Source organism: Acipenser ruthenus, unplaced genomic scaffold (genome assembly GCF_902713425.1).
Source record: "Acipenser ruthenus unplaced genomic scaffold, fAciRut3.2 maternal haplotype, whole genome shotgun sequence".
Classification (NCBI taxonomy): domain Eukaryota; kingdom Metazoa; phylum Chordata; class Actinopteri; order Acipenseriformes; family Acipenseridae; genus Acipenser; species Acipenser ruthenus.
Window position 1 is genome coordinate 31430 of NW_026708421.1, and position 11071 is coordinate 42500.

The 11071-nt window shown below is 43.9% G+C and overlaps 41 non-coding genes and 9 pseudogenes across 41 annotated transcripts in view; all 50 read left to right on the forward strand.

Moving 5' to 3' along the window:
* Nucleotides 1-84: 84 nt before the first annotated feature.
* On the forward strand, nt 85-203 carry LOC131732629 (5S ribosomal RNA). Its single transcript, XR_009325648.1, has one exon. It is a non-coding gene; the product is annotated as a 5S ribosomal RNA (ribosomal RNA).
* A 114-nt stretch (nt 204-317) lies between these two features.
* Nucleotides 318-436, forward strand: LOC131732630 (5S ribosomal RNA). The gene has a single exon (XR_009325649.1). It is a non-coding gene; the product is annotated as a 5S ribosomal RNA (ribosomal RNA).
* Nucleotides 437-536: 100 nt separating this feature from the next.
* LOC131732723 (5S ribosomal RNA) lies at nt 537-655 on the forward strand. The gene has a single exon (XR_009325743.1). It is a non-coding gene; the product is annotated as a 5S ribosomal RNA (ribosomal RNA).
* A 114-nt stretch (nt 656-769) lies between these two features.
* LOC131732631 (5S ribosomal RNA) lies at nt 770-888 on the forward strand. The gene has a single exon (XR_009325650.1). It is a non-coding gene; the product is annotated as a 5S ribosomal RNA (ribosomal RNA).
* Nucleotides 889-1002: 114 nt separating this feature from the next.
* Nucleotides 1003-1121, forward strand: LOC131732633 (5S ribosomal RNA). The gene has a single exon (XR_009325652.1). It is a non-coding gene; the product is annotated as a 5S ribosomal RNA (ribosomal RNA).
* A 114-nt stretch (nt 1122-1235) lies between these two features.
* Nucleotides 1236-1354, forward strand: LOC131732634 (5S ribosomal RNA). Its single transcript, XR_009325653.1, has one exon. It is a non-coding gene; the product is annotated as a 5S ribosomal RNA (ribosomal RNA).
* A 114-nt stretch (nt 1355-1468) lies between these two features.
* Nucleotides 1469-1587, forward strand: LOC131732635 (5S ribosomal RNA). Its single transcript, XR_009325654.1, has one exon. It is a non-coding gene; the product is annotated as a 5S ribosomal RNA (ribosomal RNA).
* A 100-nt stretch (nt 1588-1687) lies between these two features.
* Nucleotides 1688-1806, forward strand: LOC131732636 (5S ribosomal RNA). Its single transcript, XR_009325655.1, has one exon. It is a non-coding gene; the product is annotated as a 5S ribosomal RNA (ribosomal RNA).
* Nucleotides 1807-1906: 100 nt separating this feature from the next.
* Nucleotides 1907-2025, forward strand: LOC131732763 (5S ribosomal RNA). Its single transcript, XR_009325783.1, has one exon. It is a non-coding gene; the product is annotated as a 5S ribosomal RNA (ribosomal RNA).
* A 114-nt stretch (nt 2026-2139) lies between these two features.
* On the forward strand, nt 2140-2258 carry LOC131732637 (5S ribosomal RNA). Its single transcript, XR_009325656.1, has one exon. It is a non-coding gene; the product is annotated as a 5S ribosomal RNA (ribosomal RNA).
* A 100-nt stretch (nt 2259-2358) lies between these two features.
* LOC131732808 (5S ribosomal RNA) lies at nt 2359-2467 on the forward strand (annotated as a pseudogene).
* A 100-nt stretch (nt 2468-2567) lies between these two features.
* On the forward strand, nt 2568-2686 carry LOC131732719 (5S ribosomal RNA). Its single transcript, XR_009325739.1, has one exon. It is a non-coding gene; the product is annotated as a 5S ribosomal RNA (ribosomal RNA).
* Nucleotides 2687-2786: 100 nt separating this feature from the next.
* LOC131732795 (5S ribosomal RNA) lies at nt 2787-2895 on the forward strand (annotated as a pseudogene).
* A 100-nt stretch (nt 2896-2995) lies between these two features.
* LOC131732638 (5S ribosomal RNA) lies at nt 2996-3114 on the forward strand. Its single transcript, XR_009325657.1, has one exon. It is a non-coding gene; the product is annotated as a 5S ribosomal RNA (ribosomal RNA).
* A 100-nt stretch (nt 3115-3214) lies between these two features.
* Nucleotides 3215-3333, forward strand: LOC131732639 (5S ribosomal RNA). Its single transcript, XR_009325658.1, has one exon. It is a non-coding gene; the product is annotated as a 5S ribosomal RNA (ribosomal RNA).
* Nucleotides 3334-3433: 100 nt separating this feature from the next.
* Nucleotides 3434-3552, forward strand: LOC131732640 (5S ribosomal RNA). The gene has a single exon (XR_009325659.1). It is a non-coding gene; the product is annotated as a 5S ribosomal RNA (ribosomal RNA).
* Nucleotides 3553-3652: 100 nt separating this feature from the next.
* On the forward strand, nt 3653-3771 carry LOC131732641 (5S ribosomal RNA). Its single transcript, XR_009325660.1, has one exon. It is a non-coding gene; the product is annotated as a 5S ribosomal RNA (ribosomal RNA).
* Nucleotides 3772-3871: 100 nt separating this feature from the next.
* Nucleotides 3872-3990, forward strand: LOC131732642 (5S ribosomal RNA). Its single transcript, XR_009325661.1, has one exon. It is a non-coding gene; the product is annotated as a 5S ribosomal RNA (ribosomal RNA).
* A 100-nt stretch (nt 3991-4090) lies between these two features.
* LOC131732644 (5S ribosomal RNA) lies at nt 4091-4209 on the forward strand. Its single transcript, XR_009325663.1, has one exon. It is a non-coding gene; the product is annotated as a 5S ribosomal RNA (ribosomal RNA).
* Nucleotides 4210-4323: 114 nt separating this feature from the next.
* On the forward strand, nt 4324-4442 carry LOC131732645 (5S ribosomal RNA). The gene has a single exon (XR_009325664.1). It is a non-coding gene; the product is annotated as a 5S ribosomal RNA (ribosomal RNA).
* A 114-nt stretch (nt 4443-4556) lies between these two features.
* On the forward strand, nt 4557-4665 carry LOC131732796 (5S ribosomal RNA; annotated as a pseudogene).
* Nucleotides 4666-4765: 100 nt separating this feature from the next.
* Nucleotides 4766-4884, forward strand: LOC131732646 (5S ribosomal RNA). Its single transcript, XR_009325665.1, has one exon. It is a non-coding gene; the product is annotated as a 5S ribosomal RNA (ribosomal RNA).
* A 114-nt stretch (nt 4885-4998) lies between these two features.
* LOC131732647 (5S ribosomal RNA) lies at nt 4999-5117 on the forward strand. The gene has a single exon (XR_009325666.1). It is a non-coding gene; the product is annotated as a 5S ribosomal RNA (ribosomal RNA).
* Nucleotides 5118-5231: 114 nt separating this feature from the next.
* LOC131732797 (5S ribosomal RNA) lies at nt 5232-5340 on the forward strand (annotated as a pseudogene).
* Nucleotides 5341-5440: 100 nt separating this feature from the next.
* LOC131732648 (5S ribosomal RNA) lies at nt 5441-5559 on the forward strand. Its single transcript, XR_009325667.1, has one exon. It is a non-coding gene; the product is annotated as a 5S ribosomal RNA (ribosomal RNA).
* A 100-nt stretch (nt 5560-5659) lies between these two features.
* On the forward strand, nt 5660-5778 carry LOC131732649 (5S ribosomal RNA). Its single transcript, XR_009325668.1, has one exon. It is a non-coding gene; the product is annotated as a 5S ribosomal RNA (ribosomal RNA).
* Nucleotides 5779-5892: 114 nt separating this feature from the next.
* On the forward strand, nt 5893-6001 carry LOC131732799 (5S ribosomal RNA; annotated as a pseudogene).
* Nucleotides 6002-6101: 100 nt separating this feature from the next.
* On the forward strand, nt 6102-6220 carry LOC131732775 (5S ribosomal RNA). The gene has a single exon (XR_009325794.1). It is a non-coding gene; the product is annotated as a 5S ribosomal RNA (ribosomal RNA).
* A 100-nt stretch (nt 6221-6320) lies between these two features.
* On the forward strand, nt 6321-6439 carry LOC131732755 (5S ribosomal RNA). Its single transcript, XR_009325775.1, has one exon. It is a non-coding gene; the product is annotated as a 5S ribosomal RNA (ribosomal RNA).
* Nucleotides 6440-6539: 100 nt separating this feature from the next.
* LOC131732787 (5S ribosomal RNA) lies at nt 6540-6658 on the forward strand. Its single transcript, XR_009325806.1, has one exon. It is a non-coding gene; the product is annotated as a 5S ribosomal RNA (ribosomal RNA).
* A 114-nt stretch (nt 6659-6772) lies between these two features.
* LOC131732784 (5S ribosomal RNA) lies at nt 6773-6891 on the forward strand. Its single transcript, XR_009325803.1, has one exon. It is a non-coding gene; the product is annotated as a 5S ribosomal RNA (ribosomal RNA).
* Nucleotides 6892-7005: 114 nt separating this feature from the next.
* On the forward strand, nt 7006-7124 carry LOC131732650 (5S ribosomal RNA). The gene has a single exon (XR_009325669.1). It is a non-coding gene; the product is annotated as a 5S ribosomal RNA (ribosomal RNA).
* A 100-nt stretch (nt 7125-7224) lies between these two features.
* Nucleotides 7225-7343, forward strand: LOC131732651 (5S ribosomal RNA). The gene has a single exon (XR_009325670.1). It is a non-coding gene; the product is annotated as a 5S ribosomal RNA (ribosomal RNA).
* Nucleotides 7344-7457: 114 nt separating this feature from the next.
* On the forward strand, nt 7458-7566 carry LOC131732801 (5S ribosomal RNA; annotated as a pseudogene).
* Nucleotides 7567-7666: 100 nt separating this feature from the next.
* On the forward strand, nt 7667-7775 carry LOC131732802 (5S ribosomal RNA; annotated as a pseudogene).
* A 101-nt stretch (nt 7776-7876) lies between these two features.
* LOC131732720 (5S ribosomal RNA) lies at nt 7877-7995 on the forward strand. The gene has a single exon (XR_009325740.1). It is a non-coding gene; the product is annotated as a 5S ribosomal RNA (ribosomal RNA).
* A 100-nt stretch (nt 7996-8095) lies between these two features.
* On the forward strand, nt 8096-8204 carry LOC131732803 (5S ribosomal RNA; annotated as a pseudogene).
* Nucleotides 8205-8304: 100 nt separating this feature from the next.
* LOC131732652 (5S ribosomal RNA) lies at nt 8305-8423 on the forward strand. Its single transcript, XR_009325671.1, has one exon. It is a non-coding gene; the product is annotated as a 5S ribosomal RNA (ribosomal RNA).
* Nucleotides 8424-8537: 114 nt separating this feature from the next.
* On the forward strand, nt 8538-8656 carry LOC131732653 (5S ribosomal RNA). The gene has a single exon (XR_009325672.1). It is a non-coding gene; the product is annotated as a 5S ribosomal RNA (ribosomal RNA).
* A 114-nt stretch (nt 8657-8770) lies between these two features.
* LOC131732655 (5S ribosomal RNA) lies at nt 8771-8889 on the forward strand. The gene has a single exon (XR_009325674.1). It is a non-coding gene; the product is annotated as a 5S ribosomal RNA (ribosomal RNA).
* Nucleotides 8890-9003: 114 nt separating this feature from the next.
* Nucleotides 9004-9112, forward strand: LOC131732804 (5S ribosomal RNA; annotated as a pseudogene).
* A 100-nt stretch (nt 9113-9212) lies between these two features.
* On the forward strand, nt 9213-9331 carry LOC131732656 (5S ribosomal RNA). Its single transcript, XR_009325675.1, has one exon. It is a non-coding gene; the product is annotated as a 5S ribosomal RNA (ribosomal RNA).
* Nucleotides 9332-9431: 100 nt separating this feature from the next.
* Nucleotides 9432-9550, forward strand: LOC131732657 (5S ribosomal RNA). The gene has a single exon (XR_009325676.1). It is a non-coding gene; the product is annotated as a 5S ribosomal RNA (ribosomal RNA).
* A 100-nt stretch (nt 9551-9650) lies between these two features.
* On the forward strand, nt 9651-9769 carry LOC131732757 (5S ribosomal RNA). The gene has a single exon (XR_009325777.1). It is a non-coding gene; the product is annotated as a 5S ribosomal RNA (ribosomal RNA).
* A 100-nt stretch (nt 9770-9869) lies between these two features.
* Nucleotides 9870-9988, forward strand: LOC131732764 (5S ribosomal RNA). Its single transcript, XR_009325784.1, has one exon. It is a non-coding gene; the product is annotated as a 5S ribosomal RNA (ribosomal RNA).
* A 100-nt stretch (nt 9989-10088) lies between these two features.
* Nucleotides 10089-10207, forward strand: LOC131732768 (5S ribosomal RNA). The gene has a single exon (XR_009325788.1). It is a non-coding gene; the product is annotated as a 5S ribosomal RNA (ribosomal RNA).
* A 114-nt stretch (nt 10208-10321) lies between these two features.
* On the forward strand, nt 10322-10440 carry LOC131732731 (5S ribosomal RNA). The gene has a single exon (XR_009325751.1). It is a non-coding gene; the product is annotated as a 5S ribosomal RNA (ribosomal RNA).
* Nucleotides 10441-10554: 114 nt separating this feature from the next.
* Nucleotides 10555-10673, forward strand: LOC131732658 (5S ribosomal RNA). The gene has a single exon (XR_009325677.1). It is a non-coding gene; the product is annotated as a 5S ribosomal RNA (ribosomal RNA).
* Nucleotides 10674-10787: 114 nt separating this feature from the next.
* On the forward strand, nt 10788-10906 carry LOC131732659 (5S ribosomal RNA). Its single transcript, XR_009325678.1, has one exon. It is a non-coding gene; the product is annotated as a 5S ribosomal RNA (ribosomal RNA).
* A 100-nt stretch (nt 10907-11006) lies between these two features.
* Nucleotides 11007-11071, forward strand: part of LOC131732660 (5S ribosomal RNA) — a 119-nt gene continuing 54 nt past the window's right edge. The window contains exon 1 of the ribosomal RNA XR_009325679.1: nt 11007-11071. This exon is cut by the window's right edge and continues 54 nt beyond it. This is a non-coding gene — a ribosomal RNA (5S ribosomal RNA).

The following is an 11071-nucleotide window of genomic DNA, read 5'->3' on the forward strand; positions in this document are numbered from 1 at the left end:
AAATGTGTGGAGGACAAAAGGAAATTTTGGCGGAATCACCCCCAGCTCACTAAACATAAAAGTCATGAAAGCAGAAATGCAATCGCCTGCGGCCACACCACCTTGAATAAGCCTGATCTCGTCTGATCTCAGAAGCTAAGCAATGTTGGGCTTGGTTAGTACTTGGATGGGAGACCACCTGGGAATATCAAGTGCTGCAGGCATTACATTTTTGTAATTACATTTTACAATTGAAATGTGTGGAGGACAAAAGGAAATTTTGGAGGAATCACCCCCAGCTCACTAAACATAAAAGTCATGAAAGCAGAAATGCAATCGCCTGCGGCCACACCACCTTGAATAAGCCTGATCTCGTCTGATCTCAGAAGCTAAGCAATGTTGGGCTTGGTTAGTACTTGGATGGGAGACCACCTGGGAATATCAAGTGCTGCAGGCATTACATTTTACAATTGAAATGTGTGGAGGACAAAAGGAAATTTTGGAGGAATCACCCCCAGCTCACTAAACATAAAAGTCATGAAAGCAGAAATGCAATCGTCTGCGGCCACACCACCTTGAATAAGCCTGATCTCGTCTGATCTCAGAAGCTAAGCAATGTTGGGCTTGGTTAGTACTTGGATGGGAGACCACCTGGGAATATCAAGTGCTGCAGGCATTACATTTTTGTAATTACATTTTACAATTGAAATGTGTGGAGGACAAAAGGAAATTTTGGAGGAATCACCCCCAGCTCACTAAACATAAAAGTCATGAAAGCAGAAATGCAATCGCCTGCGGCCACACCACCTTGAATAAGCCTGATCTCGTCTGATCTCAGAAGCTAAGCAATGTTGGGCTTGGTTAGTACTTGGATGGGAGACCACCTGGGAATATCAAGTGCTGCAGGCATTACATTTTTGTAATTACATTTTACAATTGAAATGTGTGGAGGACAAAAGGAAATTTTGGAGGAATCACCCCCAGCTCACTAAACATAAAAGTCATGAAAGCAGAAATGCAATCGCCTGCGGCCACACCACCTTGAATAAGCCTGATCTCGTCTGATCTCAGAAGCTAAGCAATGTTGGGCTTGGTTAGTACTTGGATGGGAGACCACCTGGGAATATCAAGTGCTGCAGGCATTACATTTTTGTAATTACATTTTACAATTGAAATGTGTGGAGGACAAAAGGAAATTTTGGAGGAATCACCCCCAGCTCACTAAACATAAAAGTCATGAAAGCAGAAATGCAATCGCCTGCGGCCACACCACCTTGAATAAGCCTGATCTCGTCTGATCTCAGAAGCTAAGCAATGTTGGGCTTGGTTAGTACTTGGATGGGAGACCACCTGGGAATATCAAGTGCTGCAGGCATTACATTTTTGTAATTACATTTTACAATTGAAATGTGTGGAGGACAAAAGGAAATTTTGGAGGAATCACCCCCAGCTCACTAAACATAAAAGTCATGAAAGCAGAAATGCAATCGCCTGCGGCCACACCACCTTGAATAAGCCTGATCTCGTCTGATCTCAGAAGCTAAGCAATGTTGGGCTTGGTTAGTACTTGGATGGGAGACCACCTGGGAATATCAAGTGCTGCAGGCATTACATTTTACAATTGAAATGTGTGGAGGACAAAAGGAAATTTTGGAGGAATCACCCCCAGCTCACTAAACATAAAAGTCATGAAAGCAGAAATGCAATCGCCTGCGGCCACACCACCTTGAATAAGCCTGATCTCGTCTGATCTCAGAAGCTAAGCAATGTTGGGCTTGGTTAGTACTTGGATGGGAGACCACCTGGGAATATCAAGTGCTGCAGGCATTACATTTTACAATTGAAATGTGTGGAGGACAAAAGGAAATTTTGGAGGAATCACCCCCAGCTCACTAAACATAAAAGTCATGAAAGCAGAAATGCAATCGCCTGCGGCCACACCACCTTGAATAAGCCTGATCTCGTCTGATCTCCGAAGCTAAGCAATGTTGGGCTTGGTTAGTACTTGGATGGGAGACCACCTGGGAATATCAAGTGCTGCAGGCATTACATTTTTGTAATTACATTTTACAATTGAAATGTGTGGAGGACAAAAGGAAATTTTGGAGGAATCACCCCCAGCTCACTAAACATAAAAGTCATGAAAGCAGAAATGCAATCGCCTGCGGCCACACCACCTTGAATAAGCCTGATCTCGTCTGATCTCAGAAGCTAAGCAATGTTGGGCTTGGTTAGTACTTGGATGGGAGACCACCTGGGAATATCAAGTGCTGCAGGCATTACATTTTACAATTGAAATGTGTGGAGGACAAAAGGAAATTTTGGAGGAATCACCCCCAGCTCACTAAACATAAAAGTCATGAAAGCAGAAATGCAATCGCCTGCGGCCACACCACCTTGAATAAGCCTGATCTCAGAAGCTAAGCAATGTTGGGCTTGGTTAGTACTTGGATGGGAGACCACCTGGGAATATCAACTGCTGCAGGCATTACATTTTACAATTGAAATGTGTGGAGGACAAAAGGAAATTTTGGAGGAATCACCCCCAGCTCACTAAACATAAAAGTCATGAAAGCAGAAATGCAATCGCCTGCGGCCACACCACCTTGAATAAGCCTGATCTCGTCTGATCTCAGAAACTAAGCAATGTTGGGCTTGGTTAGTACTTGGATGGGAGACCACCTGGGAATATCAAGTGCTGCAGGCATTACATTTTACAATTGAAATGTGTGGAGGACAAAAGGAAATTTTGGAGGAATCACCCCCAGCTCACTAAACATAAAAGTCATGAAAGCAGAAATGCAATCGCCTGCGGCCACACCACCTTGAATAAGCCTGATCTCAGAAGCTAAGCAATGTTGGGCTTGGTTAGTACTTGGATGGGAGACCACCTGGGAATATCAAGTGCTGCAGGCATTACATTTTACAATTGAAATGTGTGGAGGACAAAAGGAAATTTTGGAGGAATCACCCCCAGCTCACTAAACATAAAAGTCATGAAAGCAGAAATGCAATCGCCTGCGGCCACACCACCTTGAATAAGCCTGATCTCGTCTGATCTCAGAAGCTAAGCAATGTTGGGCTTGGTTAGTACTTGGATGGGAGACCACCTGGGAATATCAAGTGCTGCAGGCATTACATTTTACAATTGAAATGTGTGGAGGACAAAAGGAAATTTTGGAGGAATCACCCCCAGCTCACTAAACATAAAAGTCATGAAAGCAGAAATGCAATCGCCTGCGGCCACACCACCTTGAATAAGCCTGATCTCGTCTGATCTCAGAAGCTAAGCAATGTTGGGCTTGGTTAGTACTTGGATGGGAGACCACCTGGGAATATCAAGTGCTGCAGGCATTACATTTTACAATTGAAATGTGTGGAGGACAAAAGGAAATTTTGGAGGAATCACCCCCAGCTCACTAAACATAAAAGTCATGAAAGCAGAAATGCAATCGCCTGCGGCCACACCACCTTGAATAAGCCTGATCTCGTCTGATCTCAGAAGCTAAGCAATGTTGGGCTTGGTTAGTACTTGGATGGGAGACCACCTGGGAATATCAAGTGCTGCAGGCATTACATTTTACAATTGAAATGTGTGGAGGACAAAAGGAAATTTTGGAGGAATCACCCCCAGCTCACTAAACATAAAAGTCATGAAAGCAGAAATGCAATCGCCTGCGGCCACACCACCTTGAATAAGCCTGATCTCGTCTGATCTCAGAAGCTAAGCAATGTTGGGCTTGGTTAGTACTTGGATGGGAGACCACCTGGGAATATCAAGTGCTGCAGGCATTACATTTTACAATTGAAATGTGTGGAGGACAAAAGGAAATTTTGGAGGAATCACCCCCAGCTCACTAAACATAAAAGTCATGAAAGCAGAAATACAATCGCCTGCGGCCACACCACCTTGAATAAGCCTGATCTCGTCTGATCTCAGAAGCTAAGCAATGTTGGGCTTGGTTAGTACTTGGATGGGAGACCACCTGGGAATATCAAGTGCTGCAGGCATTACATTTTACAATTGAAATGTGTGGAGGACAAAAGGAAATTTTGGAGGAATCACCCCCAGCTCACTAAACATAAAAGTCATGAAAGCAGAACAGCAATCGCCTGCGGCCACACCACCTTGAATAAGCCTGATCTCGTCTGATCTCAGAAGCTAAGCAATGTTGGGCTTGGTTAGTACTTGGATGGGAGACCACCTGGGAATATCAAGTGCTGCAGGCATTACATTTTTGTAATTACATTTTACAATTGAAATGTGTGGAGGACAAAAGGAAATTTTGGAGGAATCACCCCCAGCTCACTAAACATAAAAGTCATGAAAGCAGAAATGCAATCGCCTGCGGCCACACCACCTTGAATAAGCCTGATCTCGTCTGATCTCAGAAGCTAAGCAATGTTGGGCTTGGTTAGTACTTGGATGGGAGACCACCTGGGAATATCAAGTGCTGCAGGCATTACATTTTTGTAATTACATTTTACAATTGAAATGTGTGGAGGACAAAAGGAAATTTTGGAGGAATCACCCCCAGCTCACTAAACATAAAAGTCATGAAAGCAGAAATGCAATCGCCTGCGGCCACACCACCTTGAATAAGCCTGATCTCAGAAGCTAAGCAATGTTGGGCTTGGTTAGTACTTGGATGGGAGACCACCTGGGAATATCAAGTGCTGCAGGCATTACATTTTACAATTGAAATGTGTGGAGGACAAAAGGAAATTTTGGAGGAATCACCCCCAGCTCACTAAACATAAAAGTCATGAAAGCAGAAATGCAATCGCCTGCGGCCACACCACCTTGAATAAGCCTGATCTCGTCTGATCTCAGAAGCTAAGCAATGTTGGGCTTGGTTAGTACTTGGATGGGAGACCACCTGGGAATATCAAGTGCTGCAGGCATTACATTTTTGTAATTACAATTTACAATTGAAATGTGTGGAGGACAAAAGGAAATTTTGGAGGAATCACCCCCAGCTCACTAAACATAAAAGTCATGAAAGCAGAACAGCAATCGCCTGCGGCCACACCACCTTGAATAAGCCTGATCTCGTCTGATCTCAGAAGCTAAGCAATGTTGGGCTTGGTTAGTACTTGGATGGGAGACCACCTGGGAATATCAAGTGCTGCAGGCATTACATTTTTGTAATTACATTTTACAATTGAAATGTGTGGAGGACAAAAGGAAATTTTGGAGGAATCACCCCCAGCTCACTAAACATAAAAGTCATGAAAGCAGAAATGCAATTGCCTGCGGCCACACCACCTTGAATAAGCCTGATCTCAGAAGCTAAGCAATGTTGGGCTTGGTTAGTACTTGGATGGGAGACCACCTGGGAATATCAAGTGCTGCAGGCATTACATTTTACAATTGAAATGTGTGGAGGACAAAAGGAAATTTTGGAGGAATCACCCCCAGCTCACTAAACATAAAAGTCATGAAAGCAGAAATGCAATCGCCTGCGGCCACACCACCTTGAATAAGCCTGATCTCGTCTGATCTCAGAAGCTAAGCAATGTTGGGCTTGGTTAGTACTTGGATGGGAGACCACCTGGGAATATCAAGTGCTGCAGGCATTACATTTTACAATTGAAATGTGTGGAGGACAAAAGGAAATTTTGGAGGAATCACCCCCAGCTCACTAAACATAAAAGTCATGAAAGCAGAAATGCAATCGCCTGCGGCCACACCACCTTGAATAAGCCTGATCTCGTCTGATCTCAGAAGCTAAGCAATGTTGGGCTTGGTTAGTACTTGGATGGGAGACCACCTGGGAATATCAAGTGCTGCAGGCATTACATTTTTGTAATTACATTTTACAATTGAAATGTGTGGAGGACAAAAGGAAATTTTGGAGGAATCACCCCCAGCTGACTAAACATAAAAGTCATGAAAGCAGAAATGCAATCGCCTGCGGCCACACCACCTTGAATAAGCCTGATCTCAGAAGCTAAGCAATGTTGGGCTTGGTTAGTACTTGGATGGGAGACCACCTGGGAATATCAAGTGCTGCAGGCATTACATTTTACAATTGAAATGTGTGGAGGACAAAAGGAAATTTTGGAGGAATCACCCCCAGCTCACTAAACATAAAAGTCATGAAAGCAGAAATGCAATCGCCTGCGGCCACACCACCTTGAATAAGCCTGATCTCGTCTGATCTCAGAAGCTAAGCAATGTTGGGCTTGGTTAGTACTTGGATGGGAGACCCCCTGGGAATATCAAGTGTTGCAGGTATTACGTTTTACAATTGAAATGTGTGGAGGACAAAAGGAAATTTTGGAGGAATCACCCCCAGCTCACTAAACATAAAAGTCATGAAAGCAGAAATGCAATCGCCTGCGGCCACACCACCTTGAATAAGCCAGATCTCGTCTGATCTCAGAAGCTAAGCAATGTTGGGCTTGGTTAGTACTTGGATGGGAGACCACCTGGGAATATCAAGTGCTGCAGGCATTACATTTTACAATTGAAATGTGTGGAGGACAAAAGGAAATTTTGGAGGAATCACCCCCAGCTCACTAAACATAAAAGTCATGAAAGCAGAAATGCAATCGCCTGCGGCCACACCACCTTGAATAAGCCTCATCTCGTCTGATCTCAGAAGCTAAGCAATGTTGGGCTTGGTTAGTACTTGGATGGGAGACCACCTGGGAATATCAAGTGCTGCAGGCATTACATTTTTGTAATTACATTTTACAATTGAAATGTGTGGAGGACAAAAGGAAATTTTGGAGGAATCACCCCCAGCTCACTAAACATAAAAGTCATGAAAGCAGAAATGCAATCGCCTGCGGCCACACCACCTTGAATAAGCCTGATCTTGTCTGATCTCAGAAGCTAAGCAATGTTGGGCTTGGTTAGTACTTGGATGGGAGACCACCTGGGAATATCAAGTGCTGCAGTCATTACATTTTTGTAATTACATTTTACAATTGAAATGTGTGGAGGACAAAAGGAAATTTTGGAGGAATCACCCCCAGCTCACTAAACATAAAAGTCATGAAAGCAGAAATGCAATCGCCTGCGGCCACACCACCTTGAATAAGCCTGATCTCGTCTGATCTCAGAAGCTAAGCAATGTTGGGCTTGGTTAGTACTTGGATGGGAGACCACCTGGGAATATCAAGTGCTGCAGGCATTACATTTTACAATTGAAATGTGTGGAGGACAAAAGGAAATTTTGGAGGAATCACCCCCAGCTCACTAAACATAAAAGTCATGAAAGCAGAAATGCAATCGCCTGCGGCCACACCACCTTGAATAAGCCTGATCTCGTCTGATCTCAGAAGCTAAGCAATGTTGGGCTTGGTTAGTACTTGGATGGGAGACCACCTGGGAATATCAAGTGCTGCAGGCATTACATTTTTGTAATTACATTTTACAATTGAAATGTGTGGAGGACAAAAGGAAATTTTGGAGGAATCACCCCCAGCTCACTAAACATAAAAGTCATGAAAGCAGAAATGCAATCGCCTGCGGCCACACCACCTTGAATAAGCCTGATCTCAGAAGCTAAGCAATGTTGGGCTTGGTTAGTACTTGGATGGGAGACCACCTGGGAATATCAAGTGCTGCAGGCATTACATTTTACAATTGAAATGTGTGGAGGACAAAAGGAAATTTTGGAGGAATCACCCCCAGCTCACTAAACATAAAAGTCATGAAAGCAGAAATGCAATCGCCTGCGGCCACACCACCTTGAATAAGCCTGATCTCAGAAGCTAAGCAATGTTGGGCTTGGTTAGTACTTGGATGGGAGACCACCTGGGAATATCAAGTGCTGCAGGCATTACATTTTACAATTGAAATGTGTTGGAGGACAAAAGGAAATTTTGGAGGAATCACCCCCAGCTCACTAAACATAAAAGTCATGAAAGCAGAAATGCAATCGCCTGCGGCCACACCACCTTGAATAAGCCTGATCTCGTCTGATCTCAGAAACTAAGCAATGTTGGGCTTGGTTAGTACTTGGATGGGAGACCACCTGGGAATATCAAGTGCTGCAGGCATTACATTTTACAATTGAAATGTGTGGAGGACAAAAGGAAATTTTGGAGGAATCACCCCCAGCTCACTAAACATAAAAGTCATGAAAGCAGAAATGCAATCGCCTGCGGCCACACCACCTTGAATAAGCCTGATCTCAGAAGCTAAGCAATGTTGGGCTTGGTTAGTACTTGGATGGGAGACCACCTGGGAATATCAAGTGCTGCAGGCATTACATTTTACAATTGAAATGTGTGGAGGACAAAAGGAAATTTTGGAGGAATCACCCCCAGCTCACTAAACATAAAAGTCATGAAAGCAGAAATGCAATCGCCTGCGGCCACACCACCTTGAATAAGCCTGATCTCGTCTGATCTCAGAAGCTAAGCAATGTTGGGCTTGGTTAGTACTTGGATGGGAGACCACCTGGGAATATCAAGTGCTGCAGGCATTACATTTTTGTAATTACATTTTACAATTGAAATGTGTGGAGGACAAAAGGAAATTTTGGAGGAATCACCCCCAGCTCACTAAACATAAAAGTCATGAAAGCAGAACAGCAATCGCCTGCGGCCACACCACCTTGAATAAGCCTGATCTCGTCTGATCTCAGAAGCTAAGCAATGTTGGGCTTGGTTAGTACTTGGATGGGAGACCACCTGGGAATATCAAGTGCTGCAGGCATTACATTTTTGTAATTACAATTTACAATTGAAATGTGTGGAGGACAAAAGGAAATTTTGGAGGAATCACCCCCAGCTCACTAAACATAAAAGTCATGAAAGCAGAAATGCAATCGCCTGCGGCCACACCACCTTGAATAAGCCTGATCTCGTCTGATCTCAGAAGCTAAGCAATGTTGGGCTTGGTTAGTACTTGGATGGGAGACCACCTGGGAATATCAAGTGCTGCAGGCATTACATTTTTGTAATTACATTTTACAATTGAAATGTGTGGAGGACAAAAGGAAATTTTGGAGGAATCACCCCCAGCTGACTAAACATAAAAGTCATGAAAGCAGAAATGCAATCGCCTGCGGCCACACCACCTTGAATAAGCCTGATCTCAGAAGCTAAGCAATGTTGGGCTTGGTTAGTACTTGGATGGGAGACCACCTGGGAATATCAAGTGCTGCAGGCATTACATTTTACAATTGAAATGTGTGGAGGACAAAAGGAAATTTTGGAGGAATCACCCCCAGCTCACTAAACATAAAAGTCATGAAAGCAGAAATGCAATCGCCTGCGGCCACACCACCTTGAATAAGCCTGATCTCGTCTGATCTCAGAAGCTAAGCAATGTTGGGCTTGGTTAGTACTTGGATGGGAGACCACCTGGGAATATCAAGTGCTGCAGGCATTACATTTTACAATTGAAATGTGTGGAGGACAAAAGGAAATTTTGGAGGAATCACCCCCAGCTCACTAAACATAAAAGTCATGAAAGCAGAAATGCAATCGCCTGCGGCCACACCACCTTGAATAAGCCTGATCTCGTCTGATCTCAGAAGCTAAGCAATGTTGGGCTTGGTTAGTACTTGGATGGGAGACCACCTGGGAATATCAAGTGCTGCAGGCATTACATTTTACAATTGAAATGTGTGGAGGACAAAAGGAAATTTTGGAGGAATCACCCCCAGCTCACTAAACATAAAAGTCATGAAAGCAGAAATGCAATCGCCTGCGGCCACACCACCTTCAATAAGCCTGATCTCGTCTGATCTCAGAAGCTAAGCAATGTTGGGCTTGGTTAGTACTTGGATGGGAGACCACCTGGGAATATCAAGTGCTGCAGGCATTACATTTTACAATTGAAATGTGTGGAGGACAAAAGGAAATTTTGGAGGAATCACCCCCAGCTCACTAAACATAAAAGTCATGAAAGCAGAACAGCAATCGCCTGCGGCCACACCACCTTGAATAAGCCTGATCTCGTCTGATCTCCGAAGCTAAGCAATGTTGGGCTTGGTTAGTACTTGGATGGGAGACCACCTGGGAATATCAAGTGCTGCAGGCATTACATTTTACAATTGAAATGTGTGGAGGACAAAAGGAAATTTTGGAGGAATCACCCCCAGCTCACTAAACATAAAAGTCATGAAAGCAGAACAGCAATCGCCTGCGGCCACACCACCTTGAATAAGCCTGATCTCGTCTGATCTCAGAAGCTAAGCAATGTTGGGCTTGGTTAGTACTTGGATAGGAGACCACCTGGGAATATCAAGTGCTGCAGGCATTACATTTTTGTAATTACATTTTACAATTGAAATGTGTGGACGACAAAAGGAAATTTTGGAGGAATCACCCCCAGCTCACTAAACATAAAAGTCATGAAAGCAGAAATGCAATCGCCTGCGGCCACACCACTTTGAATAAGCCTGATCTTGTCTGATCTCAGAAGCTAAGCAATGTTGGGCTTGGTTAGTACTTGGATGGGAGACCACCTGGGAATATCAAGTGCTGCAGGCATTACATTTTTGTAATTACATTTTACAATTGAAATGTGTGGAGGACAAAAGGAAATTTTGGAGGAATCACCCCCAGCTCACTAAACATAAAAGTCATGAAAGCAGAAATGCAATCGCCTGCGGCCACACCACCTTGAATAAGCCTGATCTCGTCTGATCTCAGAAGCTAAGCAATGTTGGGCTTGGTTAGTACTTGGATGGGAGACCACCTGGGAATATCAAGTGCTGCAGGCATTACATTTTTGTAATTACATTTTACAATTGAAATGTGTGGAGGACAAAAGGAAATTTTGGAGGAATCACCCCCAGCTCACTAAACATAAAAGTCATGAAAGCAGAAATGCAATCGCCTGCGGCCACACCACCTTGAATAAGCCTGATCTCGTCTGATCTCAGAAGCTAAGCAATGTTGGGCTTGGTTAGTACTTGGATGGGAGACCACCTGGGAATATCAAGTGCTGCAGGCATTACATTTTACAATTGAAATGTGTGGAGGACAAAAGGAAATTTTGGAGGAATCACCCCCAGCTCACTAAACATAAAAGTCATGAAAGCAGAAATGCAATCGCCTGCGGCCACACCACCTTGAATAAGCCTGATCTCGTCTGATCTCAGAAGCTAAGCAATGTTGG